Source organism: Populus nigra, chromosome 7 (genome assembly GCF_951802175.1).
Source record: "Populus nigra chromosome 7, ddPopNigr1.1, whole genome shotgun sequence".
Classification (NCBI taxonomy): domain Eukaryota; kingdom Viridiplantae; phylum Streptophyta; class Magnoliopsida; order Malpighiales; family Salicaceae; genus Populus; species Populus nigra.
In genome coordinates, this window is record NC_084858.1 from 1968273 (window position 1) to 1994452 (window position 26180).

Genomic DNA, 26180 nt, shown 5'->3' on the forward strand with positions numbered 1-26180 from the left:
ATTTATATGATAGATGATGATGCGTTTGCCGGTTTTTGAGCACAAGCTAGGTTGCGTGCCATAATCTTAGACTCTATTCAAATTTGTCACAATTCAGTACATATATAATAAACGTTCTTTAGGGTTATCAAGTGTTTCTGATTCAACATATATTGAATTTGAGGAAAATCCTTTTAAATGGTGCTGTGTCTTAACTTTTTGCAGATTTAAGGTAGTATTAGAAGAAATTTGTTCTCGTGTTTGACTTGCATTTTTCCTGAAAAGGTGGGATAGTCCTTCTCTAGCCAGCTTGATGTCCAAGTTACTACAGATCTTCGTGTCTTTTGTTCGCATGATACATGGCTTAAGAAGAGGCCAATAGGTCTGCTAACTTTTTGTTTTCCTCTTGTGGCTTTAAACTAATGTCTTGTCAGTTTCTGTTGATTCCGTGCTGCATATGCCGACAAATAGATGATTTATACCCTCATATTAGCAGCACACCTTTATCTTTCTTGTATTGCAGATCAAATCCATTAATTGAGGCCACAGCTTTACTCTCAGTGGAGCAAAATGGGTTTTGGGAATTCAGGATCTGTAAGGTATACCTTAATCACCTTTCTATTTCTTTAATTCTTATCATAATCTATCATTAGATTTCTAATTCTTCTCCCTCATTCATCCATTAGTCCACGAGTGGTAGCTATATAGTTTCATGTTCATGACTAATTTCGTTGTTCAAGTTCTTACTGAATAAGTGGGATATTGTTGATCACTTCCTAAATCTGAGACTTGCATGTAACAATGTTTCAGGTTTACAGATGTTGTTGAATTAAGCTTACAGCCGACACTAATCATTCAAGTCTAAAAAACCGTGTAGAGTTTAATTTCCTCCGAGGATTATGAGAAAGTGAACAAAACGATATTGGATCCTCGAGGACCATCAGTGCGGAGATGGACTCAGATCTTTTTGGTAGCATGCTTAGTTTCTTTGTTTGTTGATCCTCTATTCTTTTACTAGCCTCGAGTCTGGAATGGAGTGTGTACCCCTTGAAGCAGTCCTCACAATTGTCAGATCAATAGCTGATGTCTTTTAGGTGATTCAAATTTTCATTCGTTTTCGTAGCGCCTTCCTCCCGTGTTTTTGGGAGAGGAGAACTTGTTAAAGATTCTAAAAAGATTGCGTTAAGGTGCCCACAGAAGAATTCTGGATTGGCCTTACTGCTGCCTCGCCTCGCCTCGCCTCTTCCTCAGGTATGCATGCATATTCTTCTCTGTCATAATTTCAACAGGCAGACAAAGGATTTCACAGGTTAATCAGGGCCGTTTTGTTGCTTTCTCTGCGTTACAGATGTTAATTTGGATTGTAATCCCCAATCTTAGTGGTTCGACGATGACCAACATTAAAAATCTTCTTCGGTTCATCATCATTTTTCGGCATCTCCTTGGGCTCTCCACATCTCCCCGTTTTCTTGTTTTTTCAAGACTGCTTTCACATGAAGTCCACACAATAACTTCTAGTCCTTTTGAGTTGGTTTCATTATTTGAACCACTTCTTTAAATTCGCTTAAATCTTTGGGCTGCTATTCTATGTATGAAAGTTATTCTCCACTGTAGCCCAGCGGCAACCTTGCCTCTGCCGCTAGGCTACAAGCCCTGGTGCGCGTAAGCTGACCCGAACACCCCGGGTTACCAAAAAAAAAGAAGAAGTTATTCTCCACTGATACAGATTCTACTTGCAGAGATACCTAAAATCAACAACAGTTCGCTTCGAAGAGTGGAGAATCAAAAAATAAAAAAACACGAAAAGATTTAATGTTTTTACCGTGCATTATCTTATAAAATACTATTAATTACAATAATATTTTTTATATTTTTTATGTCTACACATACACATATTTCTCTCTCATTTTATTCTTTAACATTTTATTTATTAGAGATCAAACTTCATAATTTATTATGATTTGCTTTTTATATAGTTATCTCAATTTCATGACTCATACCACAAGTTTGACGAGTTAACATGACTGACTTAAGTTTTTTTTAATTGATATATATATATATATATATATATATATATATATATATTAATTTTACTCTTCAAAATCTTCAATATTAGGTTGATTAGGAATTAGGTTTTGTCATGTGTTTCAGTTTGTTTTATATGAATTTATCTTGGTCTCATGATCCAGGTCGCAGGTTTTGCGAGTCAACTCGGGTAAATTCATGTCGTTTTATTGTGTCCTTTTCTTAGATTGATTTTTTAAAATTTTATTATTCAACAATGAGTTTATTATGAATTAAGCTGCATAATTTGTTCGTTTTGTTTTTTATGGGGTTCTTCCATGTTGGAGAATCATATAAATTATATTTTGAGACCTCAGCTAGCAGCTTAAACTTTTGGGTTGAAATGGTTCTTTGACATGGTATCAAAGCCTTGATGACCAAGCGGTCACGAGTTCGAATCTCATCATCCCTATTTATTTGATAAAAAATAAGCATAAGGTAATGAGAGCCTGTGCAAGTTTCAAGCCTGACCTCACCTAATAGCTTAAGCTTTTGGATTGAAATGGTTCTTTGACATACCAGTCTCATAACTCGGGTTGACTCGAGTCTTAATTTTAGTTTACTTTGTAAGAGGTTATTATGGTCCCATGACCCAAGTCATTGGTTTGGTAGGTTAACCTGTGTTGACTTGGGTTGTTTTTTGAGACTTTTTTTTAATTTTTTTTCAATTTCATCCTTCAACATTGGGTTGATTTGGAATTGAGCTTCATAATTTATTTTGATTTTTTTTATATAGGGTCATCATGGTCTCATGACCCGGTCGGAATTTGGAAGGTTAACTAAGGTTGATCTATGCCAATTTAATATGTTGTTGTCTCAATATTTTTTTTAAAATAATGTCGTCTTGAGTTTTGAGTCAAATTATATTTTTACCAGTGATTTAAGTTGCCTTTGGACTCGCTGAGTTGACCCAGTTACATCAGTTCAACTCCCACTCGATTTAAATTCTTTTATGCAAGAAAAACGTAAGGTACACCTGAATGTTTCTTTTTACATAAAAAAAAAATTGATCTGATCGTAGTGTAGTGGGTGCCAACAATCTAGTATGCTCTATAGCTAATCTGTTGATTACATGTAACATTGATTTTATTAATGTAAAACAAGTTAATTATTAATAAAAATGTTTATCTTTAATAATCATTTATATTTTATTAATGAATCTAATATTTGACTAATAAATCTAGAGTACAGATAAAGTATGTGAGACAAAAATGCTTTGCAAATAAAATTATAAAATTATTATAATTATGAGATTTCTATTTCATCAAAGTATTGTTCTTAAATGTTCTTGGTCAATATTCTACTAAGACTGGACATTAATTAGAGCTGTTGAAACCAATGCATATTATGTTCATTATTTTATAAAAGTACATGATTAATGCTCTAATAAGTTGAGATATGAGGAGTACTTGAAACTAATTTGTATGTGCTTTTTAAATGACATGTACACTGAATTGACCCGTATGAGAATTCTATATGAAGAGATCATTTATGTTTATAGAAAAGCTCATGTAACAGTTGTGTAAATGATCATTAGACTTTAGTTCACTAAGTTATCTTATATAGTGAATGTTATGCTTTGATTCTGACTACACTCCCTAATCAAAGGTAACAAATGAGTAAATATTTGGGTATAACATAAAATATATAAAGGTATTTGAGTAATCAAGAAATGATTCATCACCCTAGGTGAATTAGAAAAAATATTTCATCTTTTCTCAAATAATATTGATTGTGAAATCCTGACCAAGTCGAAATGAAATTTGAAAAGAGTTTTAAATTTTATTCAAATGATCAATGACTTTAATATTAAGAACAAAAATGACTAAACAAAACAGACATACTCAATGCTATAATGTCTAAATCAGAACATTCTTGATGAATGAATAATAATTACACTGAGAAACTAATCACCGAAATGTTAAGTCAAACCACTTATGACTTTCCTACTATTTGGGAGATTATAATCGGTTGCTAGATATTGTATGTGATCATCAAATATAAATCAATCAATTGTTGTATTGATAATAAATGAAATTATTTAATTTATTTAATCATATTTTATTTAAGATTATAATTTATATTTGGGTTAACTTGGAATCTAATGGGTTACACACATAAGAATCATTGGTTAGAAATTAAAATAGAATGATTAATAAAGTGTAATTTGATTATAAATAAGTTTTAGAAATTGGAGACTAGAATGTAATTAATACATGGGATTACAATTCTAGACCTAGAAAAAATCAAATATGGACTTGATTGAAACAAATTTCTAAAATTATTATGAAATAATAAATATGATATTATTTAAGGGAACAAATTGATATTTTATTATTTATAAGGTTTACATGTTTTCCTATAAATAGAATATTATACCTCTTGTTTTTTAAACAAACAACACATAATAACTAATTTAGATATAATGACATCTAAAACACAATAGAAAAGAGTTAGTATTCAAATGTATAACAATCCATTTTTTCTAAAAGGATTTATGAAATTTCTCACTGGTTGTTCGTGTAAACAACTTATGATTTGCAGCAACCTAACCTTGAAGTAATTATTTAAAGCAAAAAAGAATTGCTAATATTCATATAAACCCTAATAGATTTTAGATTTGTCTAACATAATCTTTAAGATTCCTAAAAAATTTTAAATTTATTATTTTCTTTACACACACACACACACACACACATATGTGTGTGTGTGTACATATATATGTGTATATATATATATATATACAAATAGATTTTAGATCTGTCTAACATAATCTTTAAGATTCCTAAAAAATTTTAAATTTATTATTTTCTTTGCATATACACACACACACACACATTTATGTGTTTATATATATATAGTTTGTTTGGAAATACGATTAGTACAAGTGGGTGGCTACTAGGGGTGTTGGTGAAGAAGCTCTTCTTAAAGGCATGCGTATGGATTTGGGAAGAGACATTAAACGCAATCTCTGCCCTGATTTAGTTCTGAGAGTACGTCCCACTCTTTTAGGCACACCCACGCTTCAACTCAATATAAGTGCTTTATAATCTGTTTCTCGAACTAGACATGGATGATGTGGTTGAAAATTTGTAATTGCATTTGTGGACAGAATAAATTATCTTGCAACATTTTAATAGACAATAGAATTGATTATTGCAATAATGAAAAGCAGTTTAATTCCAGCTATACCTAGTGCAGAAAGCTGAAATGTCTTTATATGCTTATTTATGCAGTGATTCAAGGGGGATAAGTGATATCTAAGTTTGAAGATATTATGATTATTTTGTCTAAGGATAATTAGTTGCAGTTGGGGCTAATTTGCTACTTTTTCTGTTTATTTTCTTATTTGATCATGCTATATAGGCTATTTAGAAAAGGTAGAATTTCAAGTGCCCAAAAGTGTGTTAATGATTAGTAATTTCGTGGTTTGTGATTAACATGCATTTGTTTATGAAATACACAGGTTCCATTATTCGATCAAATTGACGAAAGGATGCTAGATGCAATATACAAGAGGCTTAAACCTGTATTGTGCATGGAAGGCATATTTATTGTGTTAGAGAATAATATAAATCATATTTTGGAACCTCACTTAACAACTTAAGCTTTTTGGTTTAGATGGTTCTTTGACATGGTATCAGAGCACTAGGCAGAAATCACATTATGTGAGCATCCATAGGGACCATCGCAATGCTTTGTTTTAATTAAACTATTGGGCTGAGATGGTTCTTTGACATGGTATCAGAGCCTTAATGACCAAATTATCACGAGTTCGAATCTCACCATCCCTATTTATTTGATAAAAATTAAGTATAATATAGTATGAATCTGTGTAAGTTTCAAGCTCAAAGAGTTTTTATTTAAAATGATATATTAAAAAATAATATAAATCATATCATGAAACCTAGATATTATACCTGACATGATCATTTTAATGAGATGTTATTCATAATTCACGGCACCCTTGATTCCTACACTACTAATGGTGGCCGCATTGGATTTTTTAATTCCTTCCGCATTGGTCTAGGTGACTTCTGTGGTGAGGAATTACTGACATAGGCACCAGACACGCTTAAATGTCAACATCCTATCATCTATTCACTCATTTAAAACTATTTTAGAAGTAGAGTCATCTTCCCTTAGAGTAGAAGACTTAAGTTTGTAGTGTCATAATTTAGAAGATTACACAGTAAGCAACTCAACTCAGACACGGGTTACATTTCTACTTGTACCAATGAAGAACATGGGCTGCTTGTTTCATACAAGTAGCCAAGACGAACACCTATCAACTCCATAACATGTTTAGAAAAATCTCCCCTATATTTGGCAGAATCACCTTAGAATACACAATTCTTAGAGAGATTATAATTTTATTCTTAAAATAAAAATATTATATCTTTGATAAACATTTCTTGTCTATAAATCTCTAGTGCAGTCTCGGACTAACATATTTTTCAGGTGATGCCTAAAAGTCTTTTATCAATTCATCGAGAGTTGATATGAGATTCTCTATTCTTCAGGTGATGTCTAAAGATCTCTCATCAATTTGTCGAGGGTTGATCTGGGATCTCCTATTCTTCAAGTGATGTTCAAAGGTCTCTCACCAATTTACCAAGTGTTGATCTTAAATTCTCTATTTTTCAGTTGAGTCTTGGATAAAGACATTCTCCAAGTGAGCATTCTAGTTTAGATTAAGTGTTGTAAGCTCACTCCAGAAGCTGGACGAACCAAGATTTTTCAATAAATTAGGAATGAATATTACAAGACTCTCATGCTTCATTGGATGTATAGATTAGTAGTTTGTGTACATTAATTTGTAATTTTAGGCAACATAGAGAAGGTTTATTTTCAACATATTCTATTATATCATTGTTTAATTGTCCATAAATATCACAAGGCAATAATGTTAATAATGTTAGGAGATCTTGTTAATTAAACATTAAAGTAAACCATTTTATCAATTGAAGTGATCTTTGAATTCTAAGTTGAAATTGAGCTAAAATTTGGCGATGAAGCCGAAAAAGGGAATTGAAATTCACATTCAGCTTGCGTTAAAGAAGAGCAGGCCACTAACCAGACATGTTTGATCGTGCAATCGTGATTCTTTATCATGAATGTCATCATTGAGTTTATTTCTCTCATGAAATGGGAGAAGATGTATATGTTCGACCATACTTGAGGTTGCCCTTTTTAGCGAAGATGTATGCATAGGGCTGAACATTTTCGATTCGGTTCGGTTTTGGATCAAAATAAACAACCAAATCGAATTATTTTTTTTTAGTTTTTGAACCGAAAACCGATTCAAACCAATTAATTTTGGTTCGGTTCGGTTTTTCCCCTTCAAAACCGGTTCAAACCGAAATTATTCCGGTGAGTTTTTTCTAGGCTTTTTACTGACCATAATTTTCACAGTAACCAAAAAGAGCAATAATGTAAATACATCAGCTTAATTTAATCTCAATATGAAGGAATGAAAATAATAAAGAAATTACAGATTAAACATATTAATATAACAATTACAATACCATAAAGATCTTACACAAATTCAACAGAAGAACAAAGATTGAATGAAACAACATCCGGTGGCTAATGAGAATTTGACAAGGAAGGAAAAAATGAACTACAAGCACCACAAAGCCATAACATTTGAGCCAAGAATATGCAAATCTTATTTCACTAAACTACAAGAGCACTGATATCAAATGAACACCATAAAGCCTGTAACTTCAGAACGAAAATGCAAGGTGGGAAATGAAGTGAACTATCAAAAGGGCTTAAAGATCTAAACCTATACTAAAACCCCATCAAGAAACACATCTTTAAATGGGACAAAAATTGAAACTTGAATGAACAATTAAACTGATTGAATCCCCATCTAACCCTTCAAAAGGGTAGATCCTGATAAATAAATAAAAACCGGATCTCCTCCAAGCTCAGAAAATGGAGGAGAAGAAGACAGATTTGAGAGATGAGAGATAAAGAACATGGAAGAGAAGAAGATAGATTTGAGAGATGAGAGACAGAGAATAGAGAGAGAGGGCGACTGAGAATGCATTTAGGTTTAGGAATACTAAAACCCCTTCAAACTTGGGAGCCAAAGGAGCATGGAGCAGGAGCTTAACAACTAACAAGTAATAATCGTGGAGCATGAAGAAAATGTTAGGACTATGGACACCACCTATCTCCACATTAGTGTGATATTGTCCACTTTGGACCTAAGCCCTCATGGATTTGCTCTTGGGTTATACCCAAAAGGCTTCACTCCAATGGAGATATTTATCCATTCTTATATACCCATGATCCTCCCAACTTCTAGCCAATGTGGGACTTTGGTCACATACCCAACAATCCTCCCCTTGAACAAAGGATCACCGAGCCTCCCCTCAAACCGATCATTCATCGGTCCACTCTCTACCAACCAGGATTCTTCATTCTCTACTTCACCGTGTTGGTGTCAGGACACGTCCATGAAGCATCCAGAGAGCACTACCTGACTTGAGAGTTTGCTCTTTCTAGGTCAACTCCTCTTCACCGTGTTGGGATTAGGACACGTCCATGAAGGGAGTACACCGCCTATCCAATAGAGCTGATCCATGGATTACATCGTGATTGGGGGCCGCCCACCACCTTCGTTCGGCATTCCGAGGATTCATCCATCATGGCTAGCTCTAGAGCCTGGCTCTGATACCACTTGTTAGAGCCAGAATTCTTTTAAACACACAAATGAAGAGAATGAAATTTCTTATCTTATTCAATGAAGCAGAGCTGATACATAGATCCAGCTATTACAACAGAAAACAAAAAAATATGCAACCCACGTTTAGCACTCCTACAAACGTGGTTTAGTAAACAAGGAATAAATCAAATCTTATCTCTTAATCCTAAAGACTAGGACATTTATTAACTGACTTAGTTGCAACAGAAAAATCAAAGAGGAGAGATGCAGAGAGCAAAAGGGGGGGTGAATGTTACTTTAGGTTTAGGGTTAGAAAAAACATCCTATTTATACTTGCTTTTTTTTTTAAGTGTTGTCGTGGTAGAACCGGTTCGGTTCGGTTCGGTTCAATCTGTTTTAGACTTTGAAAACCGAAACTGAACTTAACCGGAATTTTTTTGTGATTTTTTAATCGGTTAATTCGGTTTTTTTTCGGTTCGGTTTTTTTTTCAGTTTTCTCAATTTAATCGGTTTATCGGTTTTTTTCTCACCCCATGTATGCATGTGTAGATAATTAGGCTATATATATATATATATATAATAAAAAAAGGCCCAGTTTTGAATCTGAAATGAAAGGCCCAGTTCATAACTTGTCGTGAGCTTACACTAGCATATGGATTTGGAACTTTATATTTCGTTATTTTGCACTCAAGTTTGAATATCTATGGTAAATATGGTAATGGTCAACCAGAATTTATGTCCATATTGTCAAATCTAATCCTTTAAAACCCGGCATGGGAAAAGTGAATGTAGTAAAATAGAGGGACATCAAGATCATAGACGAAAACGGTGCTTATTCAAACAGAAAGTGTAAAAGGGTTGACACCTTTGACAAAATCAAAGCCATGCTGATGCTTCTCAATTTTAATGTTTAGTAGTTCTCATGACGAGCAATAAAATTTGAAGCGTAACTTTCAAGATTACAAGAGTATAAAAGTGGTTCTGATAAACCAAAAAAAGGGAAAAAAGGTGAACTGAAGGCAAACTTTCGGAGCCCATAATTTTTGACCAGACATGTAGCTTTGAAGAAACAAGCTTTGTTTTTATGTTTCGTTGTTGTAATTTTCCGAGGACAATCCTCCTTAGCTTCTTTTTTTTGTCTATAATTTGTCCAAGGTCTTTGCTGACACCTCCAACTTGAAAGACAGCAATTTCCTTTCCAAGAAAATGACATTAAAGCAATCTATGGAACATATATTCTTAGCCTCTCAACCAAGCCTCTATATTCTCTTGGCTTGTCAGAAAATTAAGATAAATTCATACATCTATCCTTGTATTAATTAATGTGTTTGGGTTATTGTTCCCTTATGGGTCTGAACTTGTTTAACTCGTCAAAATTCAATAGTTTTCACACGAGGATGAGTAATTATAAAACGGGGTCTGCTGGTTCCTTGGAGAAAGGAAGAGATAATATGAAACGAGAGTCAGTAGATAAAGTAAAAGCATTTAGGCTAGCTAAAAGGGTTTCTGATATTGGCTTGAAAGAGGGAAAGGATGCCACTTGATATTAGAAAGGAAAGGGTGCTTGACACCATTGATGGGTAAAATAGATGAAATTACCTCCAAAAGAGGGACAGCACCATTAAAGGGAAAACAAAATTGGACCCCAACAATTTTCAGTCCCAACGCCCTTGTCATGCCGCTGGTTCTTTCTTTTGGTGCGGTCTTGCTCATTGACCCGCTTTTACTAGTGGCCTGGTTTTAGTTAGTTAGTTTCTAGGGTTTTAGGAAAATATTAAAACATTAGCAAGTATAGTTTCACATCAGTTGTAAATAAATAATCATGAGCTAACAGATCAGTTGTTCATTTATTATTATTGGTAAGAAGCTAACAGATCACTTTGTTAAATCCTCATTGGAAGTTAAGCATTCCAATAAATTTCTTGAAAAATTGAAAACAATGATTGAAAGTAAGTATTTTTGACTTCACCTTGTGGGTTAGATTGGTGTTTCCTTATGTAATCATATCAGCATTGGAACAAATCTCCATGCACCGCGCATAATTGTTTGCGTGTTTAGTAATGTAGTTTAGAATAATATTATTTTTTTAATTTTTATTTTATTTTTGATATTATCCTATCAAAATTATTATATAATACTAAAAAAGTATTAATTTAATATTTTTTTTCAATAAAAAGCACCCAAAAGCAATTACAAACACTTTGTATCCTTGACCATGGACAATTACGTGCCCAACAAAGAGGGAAATCCCTAAAAAAACAATGCAAAAGAGGTTTCGATGACCAAATCGTCCTCTAAACAAGAATAAAAAGTCTCTATACCTGGGCAATAGTCTAAACTCGAAACATGACTTGGTGAATTTACCTCTGAAAAAATGCATCATTAGTTTCAAGTTTGTCGTTTATGTTAGAATGTGGTATTATGATTGTGTTGGTAATAAGTTGAAACTCCTTTAATAATGTTGAGACTTCTTGCTCCTCCATCGTAATTTCAAATGATCCACGATTCCTTGCCTGAACTACTGTTCATATACTCTTAAAAATGTTTGACTGACCGATCCACTCTACATACTTTAATTTCCTTTTGAACTTCAAAGGAATACTTACATCAAAGTTTTGTCTAGGTGTTTTCATCTACTTTTGTAGGCACAGCAATTATCACTAGACCATTAAAATGAGCCGTATTCCGCCAAAAAAGAATGATTGCTATACCATTGTGTTCAATTTTTTTGACAAACGAACCACCTCTCGTTCAAGTACTGGCGCCCCCCCTCCCCCCTAAAGATTTTGCACCGCAATTTCGGCTTCATGGGATTCTGACTCAACTATATACTACCAAGTTCCGTCAGCTTCCACAAGTTTATATGGAGTCCACATGTCATGACCAACAACATTCACTGCAGTGCTCGACATATAGGAATACACTTTGAGGCAGTATTGACCATCCGAATTCATAAAGTTGCTAACATTTTTCCTTTTGGCAATGTCAAAGGGACACTCATGTTGGCATGCTTAATTGCATAGGATGCAAAAGGATATTTAAAATTAGAGGTAAAATGTACTTTTATCCTTGTAGATTCATCAGTATTTTCAAAATGTTACTGATCTGATAAATTTAAAAAAAGTTTCAAATTATCCTTTTAGCATCAAGTAACTAAGAAATGTCGAATTTATTTTCATTATTGTTCTTAGTTTTCTCTCATTCTTTCCACTTAAATCCTCATTTATGTTCTAGTATCTCATAAAACATTTGAAAACCCTAAGAAATTTAGATAGGCTGGCTGTTTAAAGGTTAGGAGAAATAATGAAACTAGAAAGATAATATTAACAAATCTGAAACCGTTGTAGGTGCGGGACACTGATGAATCTATAGGGCAAAATTGAAGTTTAACCTATAATTAGCGACTGACTCGTACATATATAGTCCATTGATGTAGCCATTATTAATTCTAGATATGATTTCATGGTGCCTAAATCAGGTAGGCAGAGGGTAAATATATAGCAATTACATCTATCTATATTGGAACACATTTTCTGTCCAGGAGATAGAACAGAAGCCCTAAAACATTGCTTCAGTTGGAGATAGCTCGGCAGCAACCAACTATATATATACTCACGTAGCTCGAAAAGCTAAGAACTCTTTGTTGATGTGTACAACTAGCTTCGGATAGGCATAGCTGAGTGCTTCAAATTGAACAGATAGATTAATACCTATCATTATACAAGTTGTAATCATCAATTCAATATATCGATCATTTCTACCAATAGTATATTCCTCTTTATTTCTGTTAAATCAAATAACCATTACATGTAATAATCAATCTTTCCACTTGGCGATGCTACAGCTGAAGAAGTTACCATATAATAATGTCCTCTATATGAAATGCCTCATTCACGTTTTCGAAAATATACATATAAGGTAATATATTTTTTGAAGGTTATCCAGTAAGTTTATTTCATCATGGATTATATACCATCCATGTTTTATATTGTAGAGAGACTGTTTTAATATCTTGGAATGCTATATATATATATATATATATATATATATATATATATATATATATATATATATAGAGAGAGAGAGAGAGAGAGAGAGAGTACAACATATTAGATCAACTCGGGATTTACGATTTAATTCATCAAATCCAATACCTGGATCATGCACTCCACTAAGTTTGATCTGGTCGGTCATCGAAACCTTCAAAATATAATTTTGACTTTACTATTACAAACAAAATAAATTCGTAGTATGATTGTGAAAACCAGATCGAACCTAAGAGAAATTTCGTTTAATCTTCCTATAATATACTGAAATAAAAAAGAACGAGGGATTTGAATAAAAAAATTAAAGAAATAGAATTCTAAAAATAAAAATAATAAATTGATATGTTATTAACTTAGTTCAAAAGTCCACATATCCATTCCTATAAATCTGTTGATCATCGAAGTAAAATATATATTCTTTCACGTCAAGTAAATAAATTCGATATCCTTTAAAGCTCAGGAAAATTGATGAGATTACGAGTAAATTAATTAGACAAAGCTCTCTAATTAATTTTTTACTATAAAAAAAATTTAATATTGAAAGCAATTCTCATCACTCACCAATAATCTTAGGAGTAAAGTTTGTGAAATTATTTTAAGCAAACATTTCAAAGCTTGACAATTTAACTTAGTTTATTTTTCCTTAATAAATCAAGATGAGAGTAACAACAATTAAATTAATTTTTTTGCTTCTTACTCTACTCCCTAACAATAATTACAGATTTAAAGAAACTAGAAAGAATACATGTCATCTCAAAACAATTCAATAAACTTGAATAACAATCAATAACATAATTCTGAACAAGGAAAAATAAATACTTGAATCTGAAAGAATTACAATGATAACATTACTTCTCACAACTTGCTAATGGAGATGGTGTGTATTCCTTTTCAAATGAAATTATGAATTAGTTCATAATTGCTGGAAAATTAACAAAAACAAAGAGAAAAGAACGCTACAAAGAAGAAGAAGAGGAGCTATTTCTACCATGATTTGCTTCCCTTATTCCCTCGCTTGGCTTTTGTCTTTTGTTAGGATTCTTCTTTTTATTAGGAGTCCTTAATGTTACTTCATTCCTTTCTTGTTTATATGGTCCTTAAGGTTGGTTAAATCCCTTAGAATTTGTGTTGAAAATGGACTTTGTTGCTTTAACAACTCTACTGTAATTCCAACTTTGCTTCAACTTAGACTTTGTTGCTGACTTGGTTTCTTACAATATCCAACAATCTCAGCTGTATTCTTTCATTCATGGAATGTTAGAGGCTTGATCTGCATATTTTTTGGGTTTTAAAACCCACCATTTCTATGTTAGACTCTTGACTATAGTGGGATGCTCGACACCGTTAGTTTCCTCATCAGATCAAGAGATCAATCTCGTCCTTCAGCTTGCGTCTAGATGTTTCCCTTCAAAACAATTTTATCTAACCTAGAATCCTTCATAAAAGTTGTAGTCCTAGATGTGTAGATGATTTTGGACTTTTGAATCATATGATTTCAATATCTGAGGCTCAAAATATGCCTATTTGAATCTGTATTATGAAAGTAGAGTGCAAGCAGAGAATCATGTCAATCTTGGTGTCAACGAGTTTCATTCGATGTGGGGAACACTATTGAAGTATTTTTTTAACCTTTATCTTACTTGAAAAGTAGATTGAGGTTGAGAGAGAGAATGTTTTTTCAATTTAATTTTGTATTTTGGGATCATTTTTTAGCTTTTTTGGGTTGATGATTTTTTCTAAATGCTCTAAAGGTGTTTAATAGGTGTTTTTTTAAGTGAAAATTGGTTGAAAAATAAACTTTCAGAAAAGAAAACTCGATTTTCTAGCCACCACAATGATAGTTGGGTTTTGACAAGTAGACGACACATCATTTACATTTATTATTTAAAAAAAAAACAATTGTGTCCATGTCACTATTCCGTTTAGGAAAACAAAAAGAAAAGGCCAGGCATAAAGGCTTGGCCTTGTAGACCTTCTCGTGTGGCCTTCTTTATTAATGAGCGAGGCATGCTAGGCCATCCAGGCCCAGGCGTTGGACCCTTTTTTTCCATGCACAGTAAAAGTACATCTTTAACTTTGAAAATGACAAAAAATAAGCTTTGCATTTGAGGTATTTTTTGTACTTTCACAAGGGTATTTTGTGTAATTTCCATGGTCACGGGCAATATTTTGGTATTTTCACATTGTTTTTGAATTTTTTTAATGAGAAAAGCTGTTGGTAGCAACTGGGTGGTGTACGTGCCATTTAGGTGACACGTGTGATGCCACTTGGTGGCCAAATTTTGCTGATGTGTTCGGTCTTGCGTAATATTTTTTATAACGAGAGTTTATTTAGTCAGTTTCATTTGTATTTATATTTTAAGTCATGAATTTTTTAGGGTGTAGATTTATCCTTTATTGATTTAAATAAATAAATAGTAAACACAATTGGATGAATATCTCATTTTATATAATTGAATATCTTCATCTGCATTAACCTCTTAATTTTTTTCAATTTTTTTTGTTATTGTTAATGGTTTTTTTATTTACATAAATAATTGTCGATTTATTGAATTAAATACTTTCATAGCCAGTTTAATTTACATTTTGAATTTATTTATATAAAAAAATACATTTAAGTAACTTATATACCCAATATTTTTATATAAAAAGATTATAACCAGCGATGACGCATGACTTAAATAGTTAGTATATTATTATTATTATTCCCGATTACTTGTATAGGATAGCCATATGCTATCGTGCAATGAATGGAACCTTTATACTAATTGATGCCGGAATGTGACCAGCCATAACAAAATAGCGTAACATTCATACTTTTCTTTTTTATTCCAACGACAAATCGGTGGTCTTATATCCATTAATTGTGGCACAGCGCAAGAACTCAGTTTTCCAATACAAGGCAAGAATTAACCACTGGTTCATTTGCTGGTTTCGAGGCTTTATTTTCATTATTGTTTGACTCTTCCATATATAATAGTGACGGAAATTGATTGTCAAATATTGTTTGGTGTATTCTACATATAATTCTCGAAAGAATTTTATTATTTTAATAATTTATTACCATGTTTAATAAAAATAACATTTCAATTTAAAAAATTATGTTACTGGTCACCTTGTACAAACACATCTATATAATTTTCTAACATATTTTTTAAAATAAAAATATCATGTATTTAAAATTTACACAAACTCATGATTTTTATATTATTTAGTTTTAATTAAAATAAAACATGACAAAATGATAAAATCAAATCATGTAAAATCAAATCATATAACTATCTTAACTCCAGAGCGTGGTGAGTCTGGACCCAACATTGTGTGATTTTTATTTAGGCATTGGCTCTCGGGGCATTCTATGATCCATTGAGCCTTGCCTGATGCTCTGTGGTATAGACAATTACCAGTGACGTCTTTTTTAAAGAGAATGATATTGTGACCGAGTGGCCATTGGTACGATGAAGTATGATCAGTTTATAAAGTCGCATGAACTCAGAGATCCCTTGCTCGAACAGAGACATGTCGGCATGAGCCATCACTCTCTTGCATGTCAACTACTGTAGACAATTTTATTGTAAAGAAGACGGTTCCTTTCCTCGAAGGAAAGGACAGTGCATGGGCATGGGGGGGCCTTTATAAGAACCGGCACGTTGCTAAATTGCCTTTTTCAAGAGAGATGCTGTGATTTTCGAATCAATTAATTAATTTGAACGATCGATATTCTCCGAATGCTGAATGATATTGACATATTTTGAAACGAGGAGTAATATTTTTCATTCATCGGATGATTGGATGCTACGACATTAATTCGGTCGAGCAATTCTGAGCAATGACCGAGTGTTATCCAACCATATATTTACATGAATGAATCATGATGTTGTCCCGCAAATCTGGAAGTAACACCGTTTTGTCCTCCACCCCAACCCCCCAACCCCCCCCCCCCCCCCCCCCCCCCCCCCCCAACCAATTAAAACCATAGTCAATGTGAAAGCAGACAGACATCAAGATATCATCTTCACAGTCTCACTTGTGCCGCCAAGGTGCTCTAAGCCTAGAACAACTCAATGGCCAAACACGAGTTCTCTCTAAGGATATGTATCGTTTTAATTGATCTTTGATATCTCATTTTTTTATAATTTATTTTGCTATTCTTTTTCGATCCTAGAAAAAATGGTTGCAAAGGAATTTTCCTTCACTATTCTTCTTCTTCACCACCAGTTCGAACCCTGTGGTTATTTATATGATAGTCACTGCAGGCTTACATGGTTGTTAACTTCAGGGGTCATGATTAGTTGAGATGCATGCAAGCTGGTCCGGACACCCACATTAATAATAATAATAATAAACCTTATTAGATATTATTTTGATTTGATCTTATTTTGTTTTGTGTATTAAATTTTTCTCAATCACAATTTTTATCGTTCAAAATGAAAAAAAATTAAAGTTTATTTTTTCTTTTAATTGGCAAGGTTGTTTAATATATTATTTAATTAGTTTATTTTATTGTTTCTATTAGATGTGACAGCTTCCATTCTTGCTGAATTGAAGAAACCTATAGACATAATCAAAGCAAATGCTGGTAAGTATACCCATCTCACTAGGAAATACGAAGTCGAGTATGTATTATCCACTGTCACTTTTTTATTTATCTATTAATTTTTCCTTTGATTTTTTATTTCTATGATACTGTGCGCATTTAGATAATGAGTTTGTGTTGTTGATTTTGTTATTAAATAATTATTGGTTAGATCGGAACAAAATCTTTTCCTTTCAATTTTTCTTTTAAACCTTCTTCTCACATTGTTTGGATATATCGAAACTAAATCTTTGTTTCTAGTCATTCTTTGTTAATATCATAACATCTCATTATTACTCAGAAGTTAGTACCTTAAAAACCAAACAATTAAACATATTCTACGGAATTTCTTGACAATGATTTTTACCTTTACAACAAGTTTTACTTATGATTAAGATAGTTCTTGAAGATACTTAAAATTTCTTGATAATAGAAGTCATTTGAAAAGATTCACTTTGAACTATCCTTTTAGAATAAATATCGTGCAAGATAAGTTGAAACTTTTGAATTTGGCTAATTACAGTATTTAAATCAACCATCTTAGAGTTGAGAAATTTTTCAACTATAAACTTTTAATTGAACTATATATGCATATGATATATTGTCCAAATCATTCCAGATATACTTCTTATACACAAAATCATTATTAATTCATATGTCCTTAATTGCCAAAATAATGGTATTAGATTCATTATTTGATAGCTTTAATGCATATTCATTCAAAAACTTTGCTAAATTCAAGATACTCAGATAAAATAATTTCTTTTATTTCCACCTCTTAAAGTTCAAGCCATTGAACTTTTCAAGTTTCTCATCATGCACTATAGAAGATGATGGTGGCATCCTTCTTGTCAAAGAAGTGTTTGTCGTAGTAGTATTTGTCGAGGAAACAATTGCTAAAACAATATTGTTTTGAGTAAAAACCATTAAAATCTAAAATAGTTGTCAAATTTTATTTTTAATTAATATTTTGACTTTCACAATGTAATGAAACATCATTAAAAAAAACAATTGTTTTTTTAAAAAAATTACTTGAATAAATAAACACAATTCAAAAGAGAGATATTTAACCTGATGAATGTTGAAGTTTCTTAATTGCGATAAATTGTTTTGTTCATTTAATAACATGCAATTATTTCTTAACTAGCAAAATTAAATATTTATGAAAACATATAACAAATTCTATTTAAACTTATCATGGATATAAAATCATGATCAATTATGGTCGATCGATCATGGTCAACTATTATCAAACTTGATCAATTATAGTCGATCTCATTAAAAATAATATTAACATCTCCGACATGAAGTAAACACTAAAATAAATAACAAAATAGATTTACTTACTTGTTGAAGAATTATGTATGAACAAAAGAAAACATGTTATGTTGTTGTTAAGAATTCAACCCTTTATCCTTAAGGTTAAATTGCTCTTCATTTTCTGATGTAAATAGTCTTAATGCAAGCAACCTTCAAGGACACAAACAACACCACCCAACACCACCTTAAAAAATTACACTATTGATCAAGGCCTACAAGTTATTTTTAAAACAAGCTCAAGTTCACTCTATGACAAAAACATGAAGCTCTGTAATAGATTGTGGACTAGAAAGAAAATACAAAAATAAAAGGGAAAATAGGAGGGAAATGACTATTAATAGAAGATAACTATTGCTCAAATCGCACTTAACAACCCCCTTCAACCCCTATATATACAAGAGTTTTAGGATCAAAGGTGATGCATAATTAATTATGTTAATTATTATATTTAATTTTCACCGGTTTAACCCTTAATTACTTGCCATGAACCAAACCAAAAACCTAATAACTTTTCCTTAAAACCAAATGTTTTCCCATTAAAAATAAATTATTCGGTTAGAGAAATGTTCCTGTTTAGATAGGTTATTCAAGGATTGGTTGAAAATAATATTTATCAACCAAAACATTATTTTACAGCAAATTCAAACTTAAGCCCATTTCATGGTAAGCTAAGTCAAGCATGAGTGTGTGACTTAAGCCTAAAGCTTATTTAGCCAAGAGTCTCTTTCTTCTAAAAGTTTTGATGTTATATGAGTCTAATTCTAACTTTTCAACTTTCTACTATGTAAGCTATTAGAAAATCTTGTAATTTTTCAATATGAGATTAGAATTTTAGATTTGGAAAACATGTGAATCAAGAATTTTTAAATAAGAAGAAGGAAAATGACAAACATCTACCTAACACTCTAGAAGTATATTCACCCTCCACTGCTTGTCCAACATGAAATGTTCCTCATGAATTTTATTTTTCAAAGAAACATCTCTAATTAGTACCGAACCCAATCTAATTTATTTATCACAATTATTGATTCACATCATTATCCATATTTGAAATAAACATTCACGAATATACCACTATTATTTACCAACTACGTTTAATCATTCCAAAAACCCATTACATCATTTTTTACCAACCTATTTCAGTATTTTATTTCAAAATCTATTATGTCATTTTCAACCAACTAATTTTATTAGTTCACTTCAACACTTGTTATGCCATTATAGCTCATTAATATCACTTTTTAATCCCTATATACATTATGCTAATTATGGCTCATTGAAGTCATTTAACAATCATTAGCCTTTTTGGTTCATTAACATCATCCATATATTCAATAAAAGTATTTTATAATCATTGGCGCATTAATACCATTAATCATTTTAAAAACAAGTATTATGTCATCCTTAACTCATTAAAACTATTCATCAATTAAAAACAATTATCATGCTTGTTTCATTGATATTACTTATCAATTTAAAATAGATGTCGAGGTGCACATAAACTAACCCAAATACTCACATTAATAAAAAAAAATATTACCTCACTAACCACACCTATTTATTTTATCAAGTATTAGGCCACTTTCAGCTGACCAAGACCCATATTCAATCCAAACACTCATGTAGTTATTTTACTTCATTAATGTTGGTCATTCATTTTAACAAACACATGGTGTGCATATTCATCCCATAATACATAGGATCCCATATTATAGACATTTTAATATCCAATGTTATAGTCCTCATGTTGGAGATTTTTGTCCAACATAGTCTTAGCCCTAAAAAGATTCTATTTTTAATTAGGCCTCAAATGTGTCCAATACTCGTGTATAAAAATAATTTTTCTCAACAACTTTATCAAGTGTGTGTGTATATATAAAGTAACAATAAAGTATTAAACTAAATGACATAAAATATAATAACAAAGTAAATATGGCTTGTTTAAAAAATTCGAATGAACAGTAGGAAACATAAACCTTCCTGTCAAGGATTTACTCATTGTTTTTAAGACTAAATTGGCCATCACTCGGTGTAAAATATTTTATTATTTTTTAAGATTCCAATTATTATTATTAAAATCATGAGTTGATTCGTAAAATTATATGATTTTATAAATTAATATATATCTAAGTCCTGGATCTCCTGAGTCTCGTGTTAACACATTAAATTGAGAAGAGCTTTTAAATAGTGTATTTTAATTTTAATTTTAATTTTGATTTTCATAATTATTTTTTAAAAAATTTGATACTCACTCTCTTGAATTTGATTTTTATTTTGATTTTTTTTGTGAATTTGTGTCCTTAGGAATTTTTAGTTTTGTCATTCCATTCAATATTTGAAAATACTTGAGGTTTGACCTTTAATTTGATTTTTAATTTTAATTATTTGCTCTTTTATTAAATTTTAACTTATTTTTAATTTCATCATTTAATTTATATTTTTTATTTTTTATTTTTTTCTGATTTTATTTTAACGTTTTTATTTTTAATTTATAGTTATTACTTTTTATTTTTTTTTTCTATGATGTCGAATCGTTAATTTTTTCTCTCTCTCTTTAAGATATACTTACAATGCTTAAGCATTATTTTTTTCTACTTCAAAAAAATCAGCCTGGACTGCGATAAAGCATAGGCAAGCTATCTAGTTAGAATTAGCTAAACAAACTTTCTCAATTAAACTGTTTATTTCAATAGTTAATGCCGAACAATTGATCTAGAGGTACACTGGAGGTGCTTTTCAATTCTTCTCCTTATTTTTATTTTGACTCCTGTTTTGCTTTTAATTTTCTTTTAATTTATTTATTTATTATTGATAAAATTAGCTCTCTCTTTTCTCCATATCTTTATCGTTGTTTCCACCCCCCCCCCCCAAAAAAAAAACAAAAAAAAACAAATGCTAACAAGGAAGATGAAGACAACAAGGTTGATTTTATATAGTTTAAATGAGACAGCAACAAATTATTTGTTTTGGGTTGGTTAATTTTTAGTTAATAAAATTCTATGAACAAAATTGTATTATATTTTTAAGTTATTTAAACTATGTATTTTAAAATATTTGAATTTTTATATTGTTTATTTCTTTTTTTTCTAATTGTATTATACTGTTATTTACTACTTGACTATAATTATCAATATATAATTAGTTAAAAAATTTACTTATAATTTTACGTATAGTTTTATGATCTGATTTTATAATCTGAATTTACATTATATTTTTAATGTCATGTTAAAAATACATTTTCAAGGAACTTGATTCCAACTCCATATTTAAATATTGGACTACCTTTCAAAGTCTACAAACCAGAAAAACTAGCTCGAATTTTCCTTTACGACACAAGAACCTATAGCTCTACATATAGGAAGTAATATAAGAATAATAAGAAAGACATCACAAGAATGCAAAAAAAACTAGAGAAGAATGCGAAAATATAATACTTGTTGTTTTGTTGTGTTATGGACAATCCCCCTCCCCCAATCTCTATTTATTCGGGGAACCAATGTTGGCAAAAATCAATTTTTTAAACCAAAAAATTATTTTATAATTAACTCACACTATACTTGAACTTAGCTAAGCATGTGTGGCTTAAGCACAAAATGCACATAGCCTAGGGCCTCCATCCTCTGAAGATTTGGTTTTCTACAGGCTTAATTTTAACTTCTCAAGTCACCACTATAAAAGCCACATGAAAATCTTGTAAACTTTCAGGGTAGAATTGATGCTTTTTGAATTTGAAAACTTTTTATTAATCTAAAGTTCTTAGAGATTAATTTCTTATTATTCATAATTAGTTTTCAACATATTAATATTCCATGTTAAAGTGTTGGTAAACACTTTACAACAAAGTCTTAACCCAAAATATGAGTCAACTCTATATTTAATTTCATTTCAAATATGCCCATAATCATGTTTTTAAACAAATTTTTCAACAAAAGGTAGTTTGCAAATTACGTTCTTTTATTCTTTTAATGTTTGCATCCTAAATAATGCTATAAAAAGTAAATTAATATATCAATCAGACTAATCCTCTAAGACTATATATATTCAATATACATGCTTGGATGCATGCATTTTTTTTATCAACTAAACTTAAAAGATGAGGGAGTTCATTATAACTGGTCATCAACCCTGGTTCCAATCCTCAGAATACTGGCGATCGAGGAACATGCATAGCATAAAACATAAACTGATGAAAATAATTAATGGGGAAAATCGTTGTTCAATGCCCTTAATTTGTAACTAGGATGCAAGCCATACTCAAGACTACCAAATTAAAGAGCAGTGAATCGAAGTTATTCGATAGAAAAAGAAAAAGAAGAGACAAAAAGCGACGTCAGACAGAAGGGAAGAGAATAGCCCACCGGCATTATATGTGCAGAATTTGTAAGAAAGCTTGTAAACAGGAGAAGAATTAATGTAAGGTTTGGTGCGAATTCCAGCAGAAACGTCAAGTTGTGGAAGTGGCACCAAGGAATATTTAAGGGGATCAACCGACGTTTATGTAATGGAATTTCAGCTGGCTTTTTATAGTAAAGTAAAGAACTTGTTTTGTCGTGCCATAGATGTGAACGGTGAAGTAAAGTTTTGTGCAGATACCTCTAATTTTGAACGTGCAGGGCATGCAAATGGTTCTAGTAGAAGGATAAGCAGCCGACCTTGCGATATCGTATATACACGTCTGTGGCACAATTTCTGCTCATTGTGAATATTCCAAGCTAGCCTCTCCCTCGTGGAGACTCAAGGTGTAGCTAGCAAGTTAAATGCCCTTTTTCTTTTGGGTCAAATTATATATAAGATTAATTATTAGTTCTAGGACATTGAAGCAACAGTGAAGACGTTGTTGACTGTTTTTTAACCATCGAGAAAAGTTTTAACTGTAAAATAAAAAGTTTATACGTGCATAAATATATTATTTTTTTAAAAAAAAGTTGAATATTTGTTTTTAAGATTAGATTTCTAAAGCTTGAATTGATTTAAATCAATAAAATTTTGTTTTATTTTTTCAAATCAAGTATTATCTAAATCTCAGAACTTCTTTTTAACATCACAGGAGCTCTATATAAAATCAACTGAACTAAAATATCAAACTTATTCTCAAATTAATTTAATATAAAACAATTAAATTGAAAATAAAAAAAATCAAGTGACAATGAAAAATTAAAAAAAAAAACATTATGCGTAACTATTACAATTCATATTGAATTGTGTTTTTCTTCTATGATGTATTTCCATCATTCATCATTTATTTTTAATATTTCTTTCATCTTGCATGGTCTCACGTGTTCGAATATCATTTTATGGTTTATCGAGTGTTAATTTTATAAAATTAAATTATAATTGTTAAATAAAAAACAAAAGAACTCAATACAAATAAAAATAAAAAGGATAGGAACCGATAAAAAACAGATATGAATAAAAATATAAAAAAATTGAGGTGATTCACTATTTATAATTCAAACATTTCAGAAACAGAACTACAAATGTTAAATAAAAAAAAACATAGAAAAAGAATACAACTAGCGTGTAGTCAATGGCACCCTCAAGTAATTTAAATTAATTTTTATTATAGACTCATAAAACACTGTAAAAGTCACGTATGTAATAAATGCAAAAGCAAAGGATTAAAAAGACGGAAAAAAGAGACAGAACTGGATGATATATTTTAAGAAAAAACAATAGGGTAAAGAACGTGAATGGGAAAGACAACCCAAATTCGTAACAACTAAATTAATATATAGTTTTTTTTCCCTATTGAATTATGTTACAAGATTATACTAGATTGGTGGCTCGCAAAATGTAGAAGGCCGAATCAATTTTTTTAACTAAAAAAAATAGGTGACAATTAAGTTTTTAAATAAGTAAGAAAATTTTGATATTGAAATTAAATTTTGATTAATTTAATAATAAGATAAAAAATAAAGCAATAACATAAAAAAAATTACTTTAGCAAAGCTGGGTTAACATGTTAAATCCATGACTTGAACATGAAATATGCCCAGATTATGTGTCTATCGTGTGTTCTAGATCATGAGGTCAGAATAACTCGATTAAAAAAATCATGATAAATAAAAACAAAAATAAAAAAATTAAGAGATAAATGTATATCAAGATATTTAAAAGCGCATCATGAGTTATTTACCCGATTGTGTTTAATGAATTTATTTATTATAATCAATTTGTAATAGAAATCGACAGACACATAAAATTTATTGAATAAAATAAAAGGAAAGCAATATTATGTAAGGTTTCACATATTAAAAATATCAAAAAAAATAAACATTTTTAATTTTTTTAAAAAAATTTGATCTATATGAAAAGTATATATAAAAAATAACAGATGAATCATATTAAACTTATCAAAAATTAAAGACATTCAATATAATTAAGAAATCATTGCTATTTAAAAAAGGCTATATAATCCCAAAAAAATGACATAAGAGGGGGATTAATTAAAAAACAAACTTAAAAAATATAAAAAAAGACATAAAAGGTATTAATTGAAAAAAAAAATAACAAGGAAAAGTTTAGAGCCACGCGTCTAGGCTTGTTTTTTTTTTCTTATTTAAAGGGTCCTTTGCTGAAAAAAAAAATTGAAATATGACAACAATGAAGTTTTGTACTGAAATGTAATTTTCTAAAATTAAAGGAACTATTCTCCTAATAGCAAACAAAGATGGGAGACTAAAATATACTTTAAATTTGTGTAGAATGCTTTTTAAAAATATTTTTTATTTGAATGTATTATTTTTTTTTAATTTTTGTTATTTTTAATATTAGCATATCAAAATCATTAAAAAACACTAAAAAAACATTAATTTAATATTTTTCTAAAGATAAATATACTTTTAAAACACATTTAAAAATAATTAAAAAACTCAATAGCCAGTATACACTTAGGCTGGTTGAGACCATTCGAGCCTGGACTGAATGAAATTTCTGTTTTTCACCATCATATCACATCAATGGAAATAACATAGTGATAAGTGGATCATTATATAGTATATTTCTTGGCGTTGCAATTAGCATGCTGATCCTTTAATTCGTAGGACGTATTTTGTTTTGATATTATATTGCATGATCTTAATCCTCATTAATAGTACAATCAATAAATTGAGGAGTAGCGTGCTTCAAAAAAAAAAAAAATACGGTTGATTGGTTCGTGTGCTACCTATGTAAAATACAAACCGTAGTAAGTCGAACATTAATAAATTTGTTGATTTCAACTAAAAATTAAGTAAAATTGAAATAAAAATGTTATTTTTTAAACAAAAAAGGTTGAATATCTGTTTTAATTTTAAATTTGATTTCAAAAATTTTAATTGGTTTGGACCAATAAAATAAAATTTTATTTTTTTAAATCGAGCATTAACTCAATATCAAAATCTATTTTTAATATCGCACAGTCTCTTATAAAGCTAACCAAAATAAAACATCAAACTCAATTCTAAGTTATTTAATGTGAAAAGATTAGAAAATAAAAAAATTAGAAAATAAAAGAGAGAGAAAAAATATAGAGAGT

General features: G+C 30.5%; 1 long non-coding RNA gene and 2 pseudogenes across 1 annotated transcript in view; all 3 read left to right on the forward strand.

Annotated features, from left to right (window-relative positions):
• LOC133698957 (uncharacterized) overlaps positions 1-26180 on the forward strand; it is an 89821-nt gene that overhangs the window by 8910 nt on the left and 54731 nt on the right. The gene's annotated exons all lie outside the window — the stretch shown is intronic.
• On the forward strand, positions 550-1855 carry LOC133698272 (putative cyclic nucleotide-gated ion channel 15; annotated as a pseudogene).
• On the forward strand, positions 3486-6632 carry LOC133698586 (putative cyclic nucleotide-gated ion channel 15; annotated as a pseudogene).